This window comes from Cervus canadensis, chromosome 6 (assembly GCF_019320065.1).
Source record: "Cervus canadensis isolate Bull #8, Minnesota chromosome 6, ASM1932006v1, whole genome shotgun sequence".
Taxonomy (NCBI): Eukaryota; Metazoa; Chordata; class Mammalia; order Artiodactyla; family Cervidae; genus Cervus; species Cervus canadensis.
In genome coordinates this window covers 38,451,416-38,463,784 of record NC_057391.1, presented here as the reverse complement: position 1 = coordinate 38,463,784, position 12,369 = coordinate 38,451,416, and positions in this window count along the sequence as shown.

Below are 12,369 nucleotides of genomic sequence, written 5' to 3'. Positions count from 1 at the left end.
TTGTAAATATCAAACTCTTTAATTTTAAATATAAGGTCTAAATTATGTTTTCCCCAGCACCATTTAGGGAACAGTTCTCTCCCCTCTGATCTACACTGCCACTTTTCTCACCTAATAATTTTCCAAATATGTGTGGATCTGCTTCTGGGCTCCATATTCTGTTGTATTTGTCTACTCCTGTGCTAACACATGGCTATAGTTAATTTATAGTATAGCAAACCTCATACCTGACCTTCTTTAGAATTATTTTGACTATTATTGTTTGTTTTTTTTTACCTTCTCTATGTATTATAGATTCAGCTTGTCAAATTCCACTGAAACCTTTTCTGGGATTTCATTTGGAATGGCATTAAATGTATAGATTATTTTTGGAAAGAATTGACATCTCTGTGTCTATTATTTTGTCCTATGCTGTTCTTAGTTGCTCAGTCGTGTCCAGCTCTTTGCAACACCATAGATTGCAGCCTGCCAGGCTCCTCTGTTCATGGGGATTCTCCAGACAAGAATACTGGAGTGGGTTGCCTGCTCTCCTCCAGGGGATCTTCCCAACCCAGGGGATCGAACTCAGGTCTCCCTCATTGCAAATGGATTATTTACTGTCTGAGCCAAGAATTCTTTTTGTAGGTACCCCCAAATTTCAACCTGCTTACTTAAATTCACAAAGTTTCATTTCTTTATTCTCCTCCAGAACAATACCAAGTTCCTCAGAATGTTTTAGTTCCAGTCACATCTTCCTATTTCCCTTGTCAATATGCTATGTTTTACTTTTTTTATTCCCTACATTAGTCATCATCATTATTATTATTTGCATAGTCAATATTTTGGTTTACCATATGTTTACTAACTTATTTTCTCATCAATCCTTCTTGCATTTCATCCTTTTTCTATTTCCTTCTTCCTGGAGTAAATATTTAGAAGGGTTTGGTTGCTGGTGGTTCAGTTGTTTTTAATCTGATAAGTTCTTTATTTAATACCGAGTCTCAAATAATAGTTTGGTGGAGTTAAAATTCTCATCTGGCAGTTTTTTTCTCTCAGCAGTCTGAAGGAATTTTACTTTCTTCTGACTTCTATTACCGCTATTGAAAAGCCCACGCCAGCCTAACTGCCAATTTTTAAAAATTTTTTGTTTATTTATTTATTTCATTTTTGGCTGTGCTGGGTCTTTGTTGCTGCTTGGGCTTTTCTCCAGTTGTGGTGACTGGTGGCTACTCTCTAGTTACGGTGCAAGGGTTTCTCACTGTGGTGGCCTCCCTTGTTGCAGAGCACAGGCTCTAGGGCCTGCGAGCTTCAGTAGCTGTGGTGAGTGGGCTCAGTAGTTGGGGGTCCCAGGCTCTAGAGCACAGGCTCAATAATTGTGGCACACAGGCTTAGTTGCTCTGCAGCATGTGGGATCATCCCAGATCAGGGATCTCCTGCACTGGCTGGCAGATTCTTGACCACTGAGCCACCAGGAAAGCCCCTAATTGCCAGTCCTTTGTAGACAACTGATCTCCCTTCCCTGAGGGCTTTTATTTTTTGTTCTTTATTTTTGGTGTTCTGCAATTACTTTATGATATGTCCAGGATGAATATTTTTATTTGTCTCCCAGATTTGTTGTGATTCCTGCATAATAGCTTAAAATAGTCATAGTGAATATCTACTGAGCCTTAGCTGTGCGCCAGGTACTATCCAAAGTGCTTAAAATGTTAACTCATTTCATATTCAAAACAGTACTATTATTACCCCCGTTTTATACGTGATTTAAGTATCTTGTCCAAGTTGCACAATGATGAATGTTGAAGGCCAAATTGGAAATCGGGCTTTTCCCAGGGCTTCCTATGGGCTTCCTGGGACTCCAAGAATTACTCTTCTGCTTAAATGAGTTTAAGTTTGGTTTCTCATACTAGCAACTGAAAAAAAAAGTCCTGATTAATCCATTGGACAACTCGGTGGACATTGTGGCTACTTACTGAAATGAGAAATCCCAGAGGTAAAAGTTTCTGTTTGGGGAAAAGTGGGCCCAACATAGTGTTGTTTTACTGAGGAACCTGTTGGGCATACTCCTGGATGACAGGAAGTTTCAAAGCCACATATTGCTATACCTACAAAAATCTGCTGCCCATGTGGCCTCTCCTGGAACTGAGCATCTAAAAGGAATGACTGCTTCTGAACTGTGGTTCGCAACAGGGGGTTCTGAAGCACTGGGGAGTGGTAGTCAGTTGTGATGTGTATTTTAAATGGTTTATTATTAATGACAAAGTGTCCATGTTTTCAAATAACCTTTTTATTTTGATCAAAGTCATCAATGTACCTAGTTTTAAAAAACAACAGTTTTAAAGAACTTATAATGAAAAAGTATTAATTCCTTACCCCACTCCTACCTACTCAGCAGGCAACTGCTTTGAACTTTTCTAGTTGTTTCTTAAGGTATTCACCTCCATATACCTAAGCAACATGCTTATACTATTATTTCTTGATTTTTTTTTATGACTTCCTGGGTCATAAGAAAGACCAGGAAGATCCCCTGGAGAAGGAAATGGCAACCCACTCCAGTATTCTTGCCTGGAAAATTCCATGGATAAAGGAGCCTAGTGAGCTACAGTCCATGGGGTCACAAAGAGTGGGGCATGACTGAGCACACACAAATAAACGGTAGATGAGGGCCCAGTTCTTCTATCCTACCTTCCCTCAATTTCCCAATATTGTTACAATTTTTAGTCAGTATTTATTGTTTACATTATTGTGATTGTGTAGTATATGATTACATTTCTTTTATTTTCAAGTTCTAGTTTTCTTTAGAGTTAATAGTTGCCACTTTCATTTGCTTAGTTTTGCGTCTAGGGGGATTTCTTCAATTTTATTGACTCATTGTTTTGTTAATTTCAGTTATTTCTGCCATCAGATTTTTAACATACAGGAATTCTTTGTATTTTCTGAGTGTTCCATTTTTTGGCATTGCATTTTTTTCTTATATAGATGCATAATCTTTATTAATAATATTTTTTTAAACTTTTTTCCTGCTATCTGCATGATCTGTTTCCTCTGAATCTCTTTCTTTGGTTTGTAGTTGGTGATCTTTAGTTACAGGTTGGAGAATTTCTTCAAATATTGGTGATTCTCAGCTGTTTGTTCACATTTAAGAGTGAAGCGATAAAGATCTCTGAAAGCTTTATGTGTACAGTCTGACCTAGTTGAGTGGTAGCTTCACTATAGGTTGATCAGATGAGCTGTGTAGTACAACCCTTACCTGGAGTATTTGTAGTTTTTTTCCTCTTTTATTGGATCATTTCCCTGGAATGGAATCGTTGTTCTCTTGCCTGGTAGAGGTGGCAATGGTGCTGACAGGGGGTGCTCTAAGGCTGGCTGCCAGCATTCTTAGGGCTGAATAGGGAAAGAAATCTAGGATTGGTGACTCACATTTCAGTACATAGACTCCCCCTCAATCTACCTGTCCCCAGATGTGCCTCTTGTCCTTCAATCCTTCTCGTCTCTAGAGAGTAAAGCTGTAATCTTTTGCTGGAATTGAGCAGATTATCTGTGGAACTAGGATTCTTCTGCCAGCTTCAAACCAATCACTTTCACCCTTAGAGGTAACACAGCTTTTCTAGGGGTTTGAACTATCAATCAGTTAACTTTTTAGCTCTCTGGCCTCACCCCCAGTTGTCAAGCCCTAGCTGTTTTTAAAACCTTTTAATTGAGTATAACTTATATAGTAAGTTGCATGACCATAGATGTACCACTGGGTGAATATCTATATAAGTGTATATCTGGAGTAACTACTACCTGGATCTAGATATAGAACATTTTCATCACTTCTGAAGAGTCTGTTACGCTTCCCTCCCAGAAAATAACCAAGTCGAAGGTAACCACATGTTAACTTTCATCACCGTAAACCACCTTCTTCTTTTCCAGATCCTGGCATACACACAGGAATCATGCAGAGTACTCTTCTGTGTCTGGCTTCTTTCATCTAACATTATGTCTGTACCAGTACTTTCTGATTCATCATCCTTTTGTTTCTTCCTCCTCACTCTTCAGCCTCTCCTGTCCCTCCTCACAACTCAGCTCCTTCCTCTGCTCAGCCTCCTGAAGGCTGTGGGGTGACGGGTCCATGCAGGCAAGGCTGCCTGTTGGTGGGTGTGCACAGTCTCCTCCCTAATATCCGCAGTCGGCTCTTTGAACTTGGGCCAGCGTCCAACTGCCACCCCACGCAAACATGGACTCCTTGTTCTGGAAGCTATTAACAAATGGTGTATGTGAAAGAGTGTGTCTGTGTATGTGTGTGAGAGAGCCTGGTCTGAATTCTCAGCTCTTTCATAGGTGCTTCCTTTGATCTGAGTTAGGCTCCTAAAGAGGACTCAGGAGGGACTGTGGTGAGAGGGTCTGGGAGGAGCTAGGCTGGGAAATGGGGAGGGGTCACAGACAGCCCAAAATGCTAAGCACAGCTGCTGGGTGACCTCTGAAATAACATCTTTACCAATAAATATGTTTTTGTGCCACTTTTAAATAGCACAAAATACCGTAAATTGGTGTTGCAATAATCATAAGTACCAAACCCGGTTCCAAGTTTCCAAGTAAGGAATGTCTTCTCTGTGAATCTTTCTCCAGGAGTGCCTTTTAGATTTCTTTTCATCTTATAGCTCATATCATCTTATTTTCCAGTCTTCAAGCCTCTGGAGTGTTGTGTAAGGGGAAGGTTGCCAAGGGCTAGAGGAATTGAAAATCACCAGTTACTCTAAACTAACCCTAGGTTCAGTTTTGGGTAAACTCAAGTTCCTTTGGGAAATGCTTTAAAAAGTTATTTTTTTAATTTTATATTGGAGTACCATTGATTTATCATTTTGTGTTAGTTTCAAGTACACAGCAAAGTGATTCAGTTTTACATATACATGTATCTATTATTTTTCAGATTATTTTCCCCTATAGGTTATTACCAAGTATTGAGAAGAGTTCCCTGTGCTATACAGTAGCTCCTTGTTGGTTATCTGTTTTGTATATATAAGTGTATATATGTTAATCCCAACTTCCTGATTTATCCCTCCTTCCTACCATTCCCCTTTGGTAACCTTGGGTTTTTTCCTAAGTCTGTGAGACTGCTTCTGTTTTGTAAGTAAATTCCTTTGTATCATTTTCTTAGATTCCTCATATAAGAAATATCATATGATATTTGTCTTTCTTTGTCTGACTTCACTTACTCCGATAATCTCTAGTTGCACCCATGTTACTGCAAATGGAATTATTTCACTCTCTTTTATGCCTGAGTAGTATTTCATTGTGTATATATATCATACCTTCTTTCTCCATTGATCTCTCAATGGACACTTAGGTTGCTTCCATGTCTTGGCTATTGTAAATATTGCTGCTATGAACATTGGAGCCATGAATCTTTTCAAGTTAGAGTTTTGGTCTAAGTTTCATAAAAAATTCTTAAGGGCAGCAAGAATGCAAGAATGAGAATAAGCCAAGAGTAACTGTCATTATGGCCGAGTAATATTCCATTATATGTATGTACCAAATCTTCTTTATCCATTCATCTGTCAATGGACATTTAGGTTGCTTCCATGTCTTGCTGCTGCTGCTGCTGCTAAGTCACTTCAGTCATGTCCGACTCTGTGCGACCCCATAGACGGCAGCCCACTAGGCTCCTCTGTCCCTGGGATTCTCCAGGCAAGAATACTGGAGTGGGTTGCCATTTCCTTCTCCAAAGTGTTTTAGCTATCATAAATAGATCTGCAGTGAACATTGTGGTGCATTATCTTTTCAAATTAGGCTTTTCTCTGGACATATGCCCAGGAGTAGGATTGCTGGATCATATGGTAACTCTGTTTCTAGTTTTTTAGCCTCCATATTGTTCTCCATAGTGGCTACACCAATCTAGATTCCCACCAACAGAGTGGGAGAGCTCCCTTTTGCTCACACTTTCTCCAGCCTTTATTATCAAAACAGTAGAAGCACATTTACATATGTATTTTAATCCCTGTTTCCTGAGATAAGAAATCTACCCCAGCTGTTGCTGAGGAGTGTGATGAGGGCCTGGCCTGGCCTGGCCCCCAGGACCCATCTCTAGCTCAAGTCACTCATGTAGCCCTTCTGAGGAGCCCAGAAGGAGGGAAGTCTCCTTGGCTCTTGGAGGGGAGGCTTGGGTGCTGCTTTCTCAGATGCAGGAAGGGGCAGTTTGATAAAGGTATAACCCATACCCCTCCTAACCCCAGAACGCAGATCATTGCCTCCTGGTCCTTTCCTGGGTAGGGGGTGTGAGTTGTTGGATGTTTACAGGAAACACATTTCAGATGAGTCAATGCTGTGTGGAAAGCAAAGCATAAATTTCACATGGACTCCTGGCAACAGAGCAGGATCCCTGAAACTCTGGACACAGGGTCCAGATGGAGTTCTCCTGTGAAATCTGGTGGTGAAGGAGGAGGTCACCACCAGAGTTTAGAGAAAGATTTTTTTGAGATAGATCAACCCACAGAAATAAAAATCATTAAAAAGTCTTACTCATGCTTAAAACAGTTTAGTTGGGGTTTCTGTTTTGAAATTGTATAAAAGGCTTAATTTTTTTAAGTGATGAGATAGAGTATAAAAGTTATAAACACAATAAATTTTAAATGTTCACACACATCTCCAATGTGTAGAGGTTTTATGAATAAAAGGAATCAGAGAGAGAAGAACCAAGAGGGCAGGGTGGGGGCCAGGGAGAGCCCCAGAGTTGCAGAAAGCCAGGTTGGGGGAGGCAGAGGTGTCCTGAAGGGAGGTTGGTCCAGGTGCATCAACAGTTCTGGAGACACGCTCCTATTTCTTAACTTACCTGAAACTCATGTACCTGCCACCACTGCCCCCAGACAAAATTCGTTAGCCAGATAATATGTGTTTATGATGATATTGTTGGCTCTCTTTATCTTGAAATTCCAGAGGCTCCTTTCTGGGTTAGATACCTGCTCTAGCACTCTAGGACGTCAGGGTAACATCCGGGGTTCTAAGTCAGTGATGTGCTCTGTTGGCTGAGAGACAGAGAGGAAGGCAGATTGTATGGGACAGAGCTTCCTCAGATGGGAATTAAACCTGTTTTACTCACCTGGCCCTCTGAGACATGGAAGACACTCAGTAAACATCTGTTGGATGAATGAATGGACTGCCTGGGTGGAGAGGGGCTCAGCCTTTCCAATAATCCTGCAATGAGAACAGGGGCTGATCCTCCTCTCCTGCTTGGACTTCAGCAGTCATGGACAGGAAATGGTCCTTTCTCTCTTGCCAACTGAGTGAATAACCAGTTGTGAAACAAGAGCACAGACCTGCCTGAGTCTTGATCTTGGTATGGTAATCAGTGCTGAACCCCGAAGTGTGTGTCATCCCCATCCCACTCAACATCTTGCTGCCTATCCCACCACCTGCTTCAGGGCTTTTCCCGGACTGAGACTCAGCTGGGCATCAATTCCATCTCCTCCTCCACCCTGTCAGATACTTCCTTTCCCCTGCGACATTGTCACTGAGCACTACTCTGGGGAAAGGTAAAGGAAGGGGGCGAGACTGAACCCTTCCTTCCTGGAGTTGAGCTGGATGTGGAAAGGATGAGACCCAAATGAGAAGCCCAGAACTACATTCACTCCTTCAGGCAAGGCTGGGTCCAGGGACTCTCTGATCCTCCCTCTTGCCTACATTTTTGCTGCAGAGGGACCATTTTGCAAAGGCGGTGGTTAAGAGCACTGTTTCTGGGCTAGATACTTGGATTGACCTGGGGCAGTTCCTCAACTAATTCCTGCCCCAGTTTTCCCATTTGTAATGTGAGGATAATAATAATAATACCTGCCTCATAGGATTTGAGGAATCAATAAATACGATATATAAGTGAAGTGCTTTGAACAATGTGACACACAGACTAGATCCATGTTTTATGGAGCCCAAAGTTTACAAGTTGATACAAAATTAGATAAAGTAATAGCACACAAAATACAAATTGTAGGGCTTCCCTGTGGCTCAGTGGTAAAGAATTTATTTAACCTGCCAATTCAGGAGACATGGGTTCAACCCCTGATCTGGGAAGATACCACATGCCATGGAGCAACAAATCCTGTACGTCACAACTATTGAGCCTGTCCTCTGTAGCCTCAGAGCTGCAACAACTGAGTCCATGTGTCGCAACTACTGAAGCCTGTGCACCCTAGGGTTTGTGCTCTGCAATAAGAGAAGCCACTGCAATGAGAAGCTCATGCTCTCCAACTAGAGAGCAGCTCCTACTCGCCACAACTAGAGAAAAGTCTGCATAGCAACAAAGACCCAGTGCAGCCAAAAATAAGTAAACTTATTTAAAAAATACAAATTGTAAGGTTGACAAATGCCAAAACATCACAAAAATTTGGAAGCCAACATAATATTTTTATTAATTAACCTGTATACCTTTTCCTTCATCGTTTGGTTTCATACTCCTTGGTAGCCTCTTTATTCAACCACAATTTTGTAAAATCATTTTCTTTAGAGCAAATAGAAAGCAATCTTCCCCTAGCCTGGTAGAACAAAATTCTGTCTTTAAATTATTGATAGCAATAGTTAGTTAGTCACTTTCTTTCTGCCCACAGCTCATTGACAATGCCATGTAAAACTTGAGGATGTTTAGCAAATTTGAGAAAAAGCTCTGATTTAGTTACTATGGCTAAGGAACAGACCATCCCAAACTTAGTGACATAACACAGCAACCACTTCATTAGGTTCATAGATTTCATGGGTCAAAAATTCAGAAAGAGCACAGGCTGGGGATGACTCAATAGCTGGGCTGGAATCATCTGAAGGCTCATGCATCCCCATGCCTGGACCTGGGCTGGGAGGACCTGGGGACAAGGACACCTGGCTTCTCCACGTGCCCTGGCTTCCTCAAAGCACGGAAGCTCAATGACTCAGACATCTGTCATGGTGGCTCTCAGTGGGAGCGTGCCAGCTGTCAAGGAGAAGCTGCATGGTCTTTTATGATCTAACCACGGAATTAAGCAGTGTCAAGTTCCTCAAAATGTATTAGTTAGTGCCTCCAGCCCAGAAGATTCAAGAGAAGGGGAATCTGCCTCCACCTCTTTTTTTTGTTTTTTGTTTTTTTTTTGACTGTGCTTGGTCTTCCTTGCTGCCTGCAGGCTTTCTCTAGTTGTGGTGCGAGGGTGTCTCATTTTGGTGTCTTCTCTTGTTGCAGAGCACGGGCAGGCAGGCTCAGCGGTTGCCCCGCAGCATGTGGAATCTTCCCAGACCAGGGATTGAACCCATGTCCCCTGCCTTTGAAGGCAGATTCTTAACCACTGGACCACCAGAGAAGTCCTGCCTTCACCTCTTGATAAGGGAGAGGTAAGGTTCCAGAAGATCATGAGGACAAGAGACATTGCTGTGGCCATCTTTAGAAAAATAAAATCTGCTACAGCCTCTATCAAATTTCTCCCATATCTGAGCAACTGTAGATGTGCTAGCTACTTGTGGTACAGGAGTAGGATAATGCCTGTTTCTTGAAACCCTCACCAAATAAAGGGGAAAAAGTGCATTTAAGACATGATTGAAAACATCTCTTTCAGGAGAGAACTTCTGTTTTGACCATGTTTCAACAAAACCTATATCTTCCATTTAGGGATTCCTATTTCTGAGTGGATGAATTTTCCACAGACTAGTTTTGGTCTGTATGTTTCAGACCTTATTTCTTTCCCTCCATCCTATTCTCCTTGTATTGCAGGACAATGTCTGCCTTGCACCTGTGTCACAATGCCAGACAAGCTGGTACAGTGCGTGGTAGGAGTATTTTGGAAACTATTTCTAAACCAGAATGGCTGACAGTCACGTCACTATACATGAAACCACGTAGCTATGTCCCACTGAACTGAAATTTATGTACATGTCTCTAACCTGAATTCTCCTTAGTCAGATCCTAAAAATACCACTGTTGCATCAATGCTGACAGAGAAGATAAAAGAGTGGGAAGACAATGTTCTTCACAGTTGTAGCTAATGTAGTTTACTTTTGCAGATTTTACTAACACATACGAATGGTCACAAGAACCTATTGCCTCTGAAATGCCCACAAGTGGCTCCGGATGAGGCCTGCATCAGTTCAGGTAGATGTAAATTCACTCTCAAGAGGGATGTATTTCCTTAGGACTCCTGTGGTCCTGGGATTGCTGTGGGACTGGCCCTGCCCATGGAGGGCACCAATGACCCTCGAGGGTCTGAGCCCAGTCTGGGGTGGAGGCGGGGCTTTCAGTCTAGAGAGTATAATCTTAAACTCTGCCATTCACCAGCCAGTGACTTTGTGCATTGCTTCATCTGTGACAAAATCTGAATAAATAAGTTGTTCTTTGTAGTTCTCAACATTTCACCTTTACTTTTTCATTAGAGTTTATACCTGGTTCATGCAAATTTAGAATGATTTCTCATTCAAATTATGTTTTGCTTTTTCATGGAACCATTATTAATTTTCTTTTCTGGCTGATTCTGTAATAATATATTTTCAATCTACTTTCAATAGGTTAACATTAATTCAGTTTCACTTGCCTCAAAAAAAAAATCATTATTGTTCAGTTATATAATGAATTGACAGTAAAATGACTCAGTCAGTTCAGTTCAGTCGCTCAATTGTGTCCAACTCTGTGACCCCATGGACTACAGCATGCCAGGCCTCCCTGTCCATCACCAACTCCCAGAGCCTACTCAAACTCATGTCCATTGAGTCGGTGATGCCATCCAACCATCTCATCCTCTGTCATCCCCTTCTTCTCCTGCCCTCAATCTTTCCCAGCATCAGGGTCTTTTCCAATGAGTCAGCTCTTCGCATCAGGTGGCCAAAGTATTGGAGTTTCAGTTTCAACATCAGTCCTTCCAATGAACACCCAGGACTGATCTTTAGGATGGACTAAGTTCATGATATTTCAGTAGAACACATCATGTCATGAGACAAATGCAATATTTTCTGCCATATCATTAAAAAAAGGATGTCACAGTCATCAAGGATTGCAACCACCATGGATGGTGAGCTGGTGAGTCCTGAAGGAACTCAGGAAGAAAAGAAAACCTGCCACCTAGCAGTCATAAGACTGCAGCCTCTCTGTATCGTGAACACTGAGGAAACTCAGGATGTGAGAAAACAGGATACTGGCCCCAGATAGCTGAGGTGCATATCAAAAAATGATCTTGGTGAGCCCAGGCCCTTGCATCTTCCCATACATAGAAAAGCACTAAATTTCTTAACTTAATATATCTGGTTTCTTTAATTAACAGTAATCATTTGATGTTCCTAGCCACCTGCATTTTGTTGCATAAAATTCCAGTATGTCCCAGCTTCCCCTTTGCCTCTTCAGAGCAAGTTCTCAGAGCTGTCTGGAATGCTGTCTCCTGGGCTGTAGTCCTCATTTTGCTCCCAATAAAACTTAACTCAAAACTCCCATGGTGTGCCTATTTTTTAAGTCAGCATGTGCATAATGAATAGTTTAACAGGTACTTCACAAAGCTTTTTTCTATCATATTCATAATCTAAGAGTTTTCTGATTGGTCTCTTACCTTTACTACAAAGCTTGCCATTGAATTTTAACAGAAATTCCTCTAAACTCCTAGTGAAACCATTTGGTGTCCTTTAGGGGGCTCCCAAGAACTCTAGTACCATAGTCCTTTATGTCTCAGAGTAGAGAAGAATTCAGCAGGAGAGAAAGTGATAGATAAGAACAATTTATTAGAAGAGGGGCTTCCCAGGTGGCTCAGTGGTTAAAGAATCTTCTTGCCAATGCAGAGACATAAGAGACACGGCTTCAATCCCTGGGTCAGGAACATCCCCTGGAGAAGGAAATGGCAACCCACTCCAGCATTCTTGCCTGGGAAATCCCATGGACAGAGGAGCCTGGTGGGCTACAGTCCGTGGGGTCACAAAGAGTCAGACATGACTGAGCGTGCATGCACATGTTGGAATAGGACACTTACAAGGCTTACAAGCAAATGGTTGAGAGGTGATGCCCTGGAGAACTTAGTGGGCTACAGTTTCACATTCAAAGGAAAAGTGGGAAGGGAGAGAACACCATTTTATTCCTCATTCTTGAATAGATGCCATGCTTTCATCATCAGCTGCTCCTCCAGGTTGAGCAGGGGAGTTTTCTTGTCCCTACCTGTTAGTCTTCTTGTCCCTCCCTTTCCTGTCCCTAACTAGGTGCCCAAGTTATTGTTTTTTATGCGTGCAGAACAGAAAGCATGTCCTAGGGGTCATTAACTTACTGAGCTCACTGGGCAGGATGCAGGTCTCAAGCCACCGTTGTTTTATTGTTTGGGGGCCTGCCTTGTGCTTCTGCCGCCTGGTTTTGCTGCTAAGCAAGCCTGCTTGGTTTTGTGGTTAAGCAGATCTGCTTTCTTGAGTAATCTTTAATCTACAGGGGTCTCCCATATTTTGTCT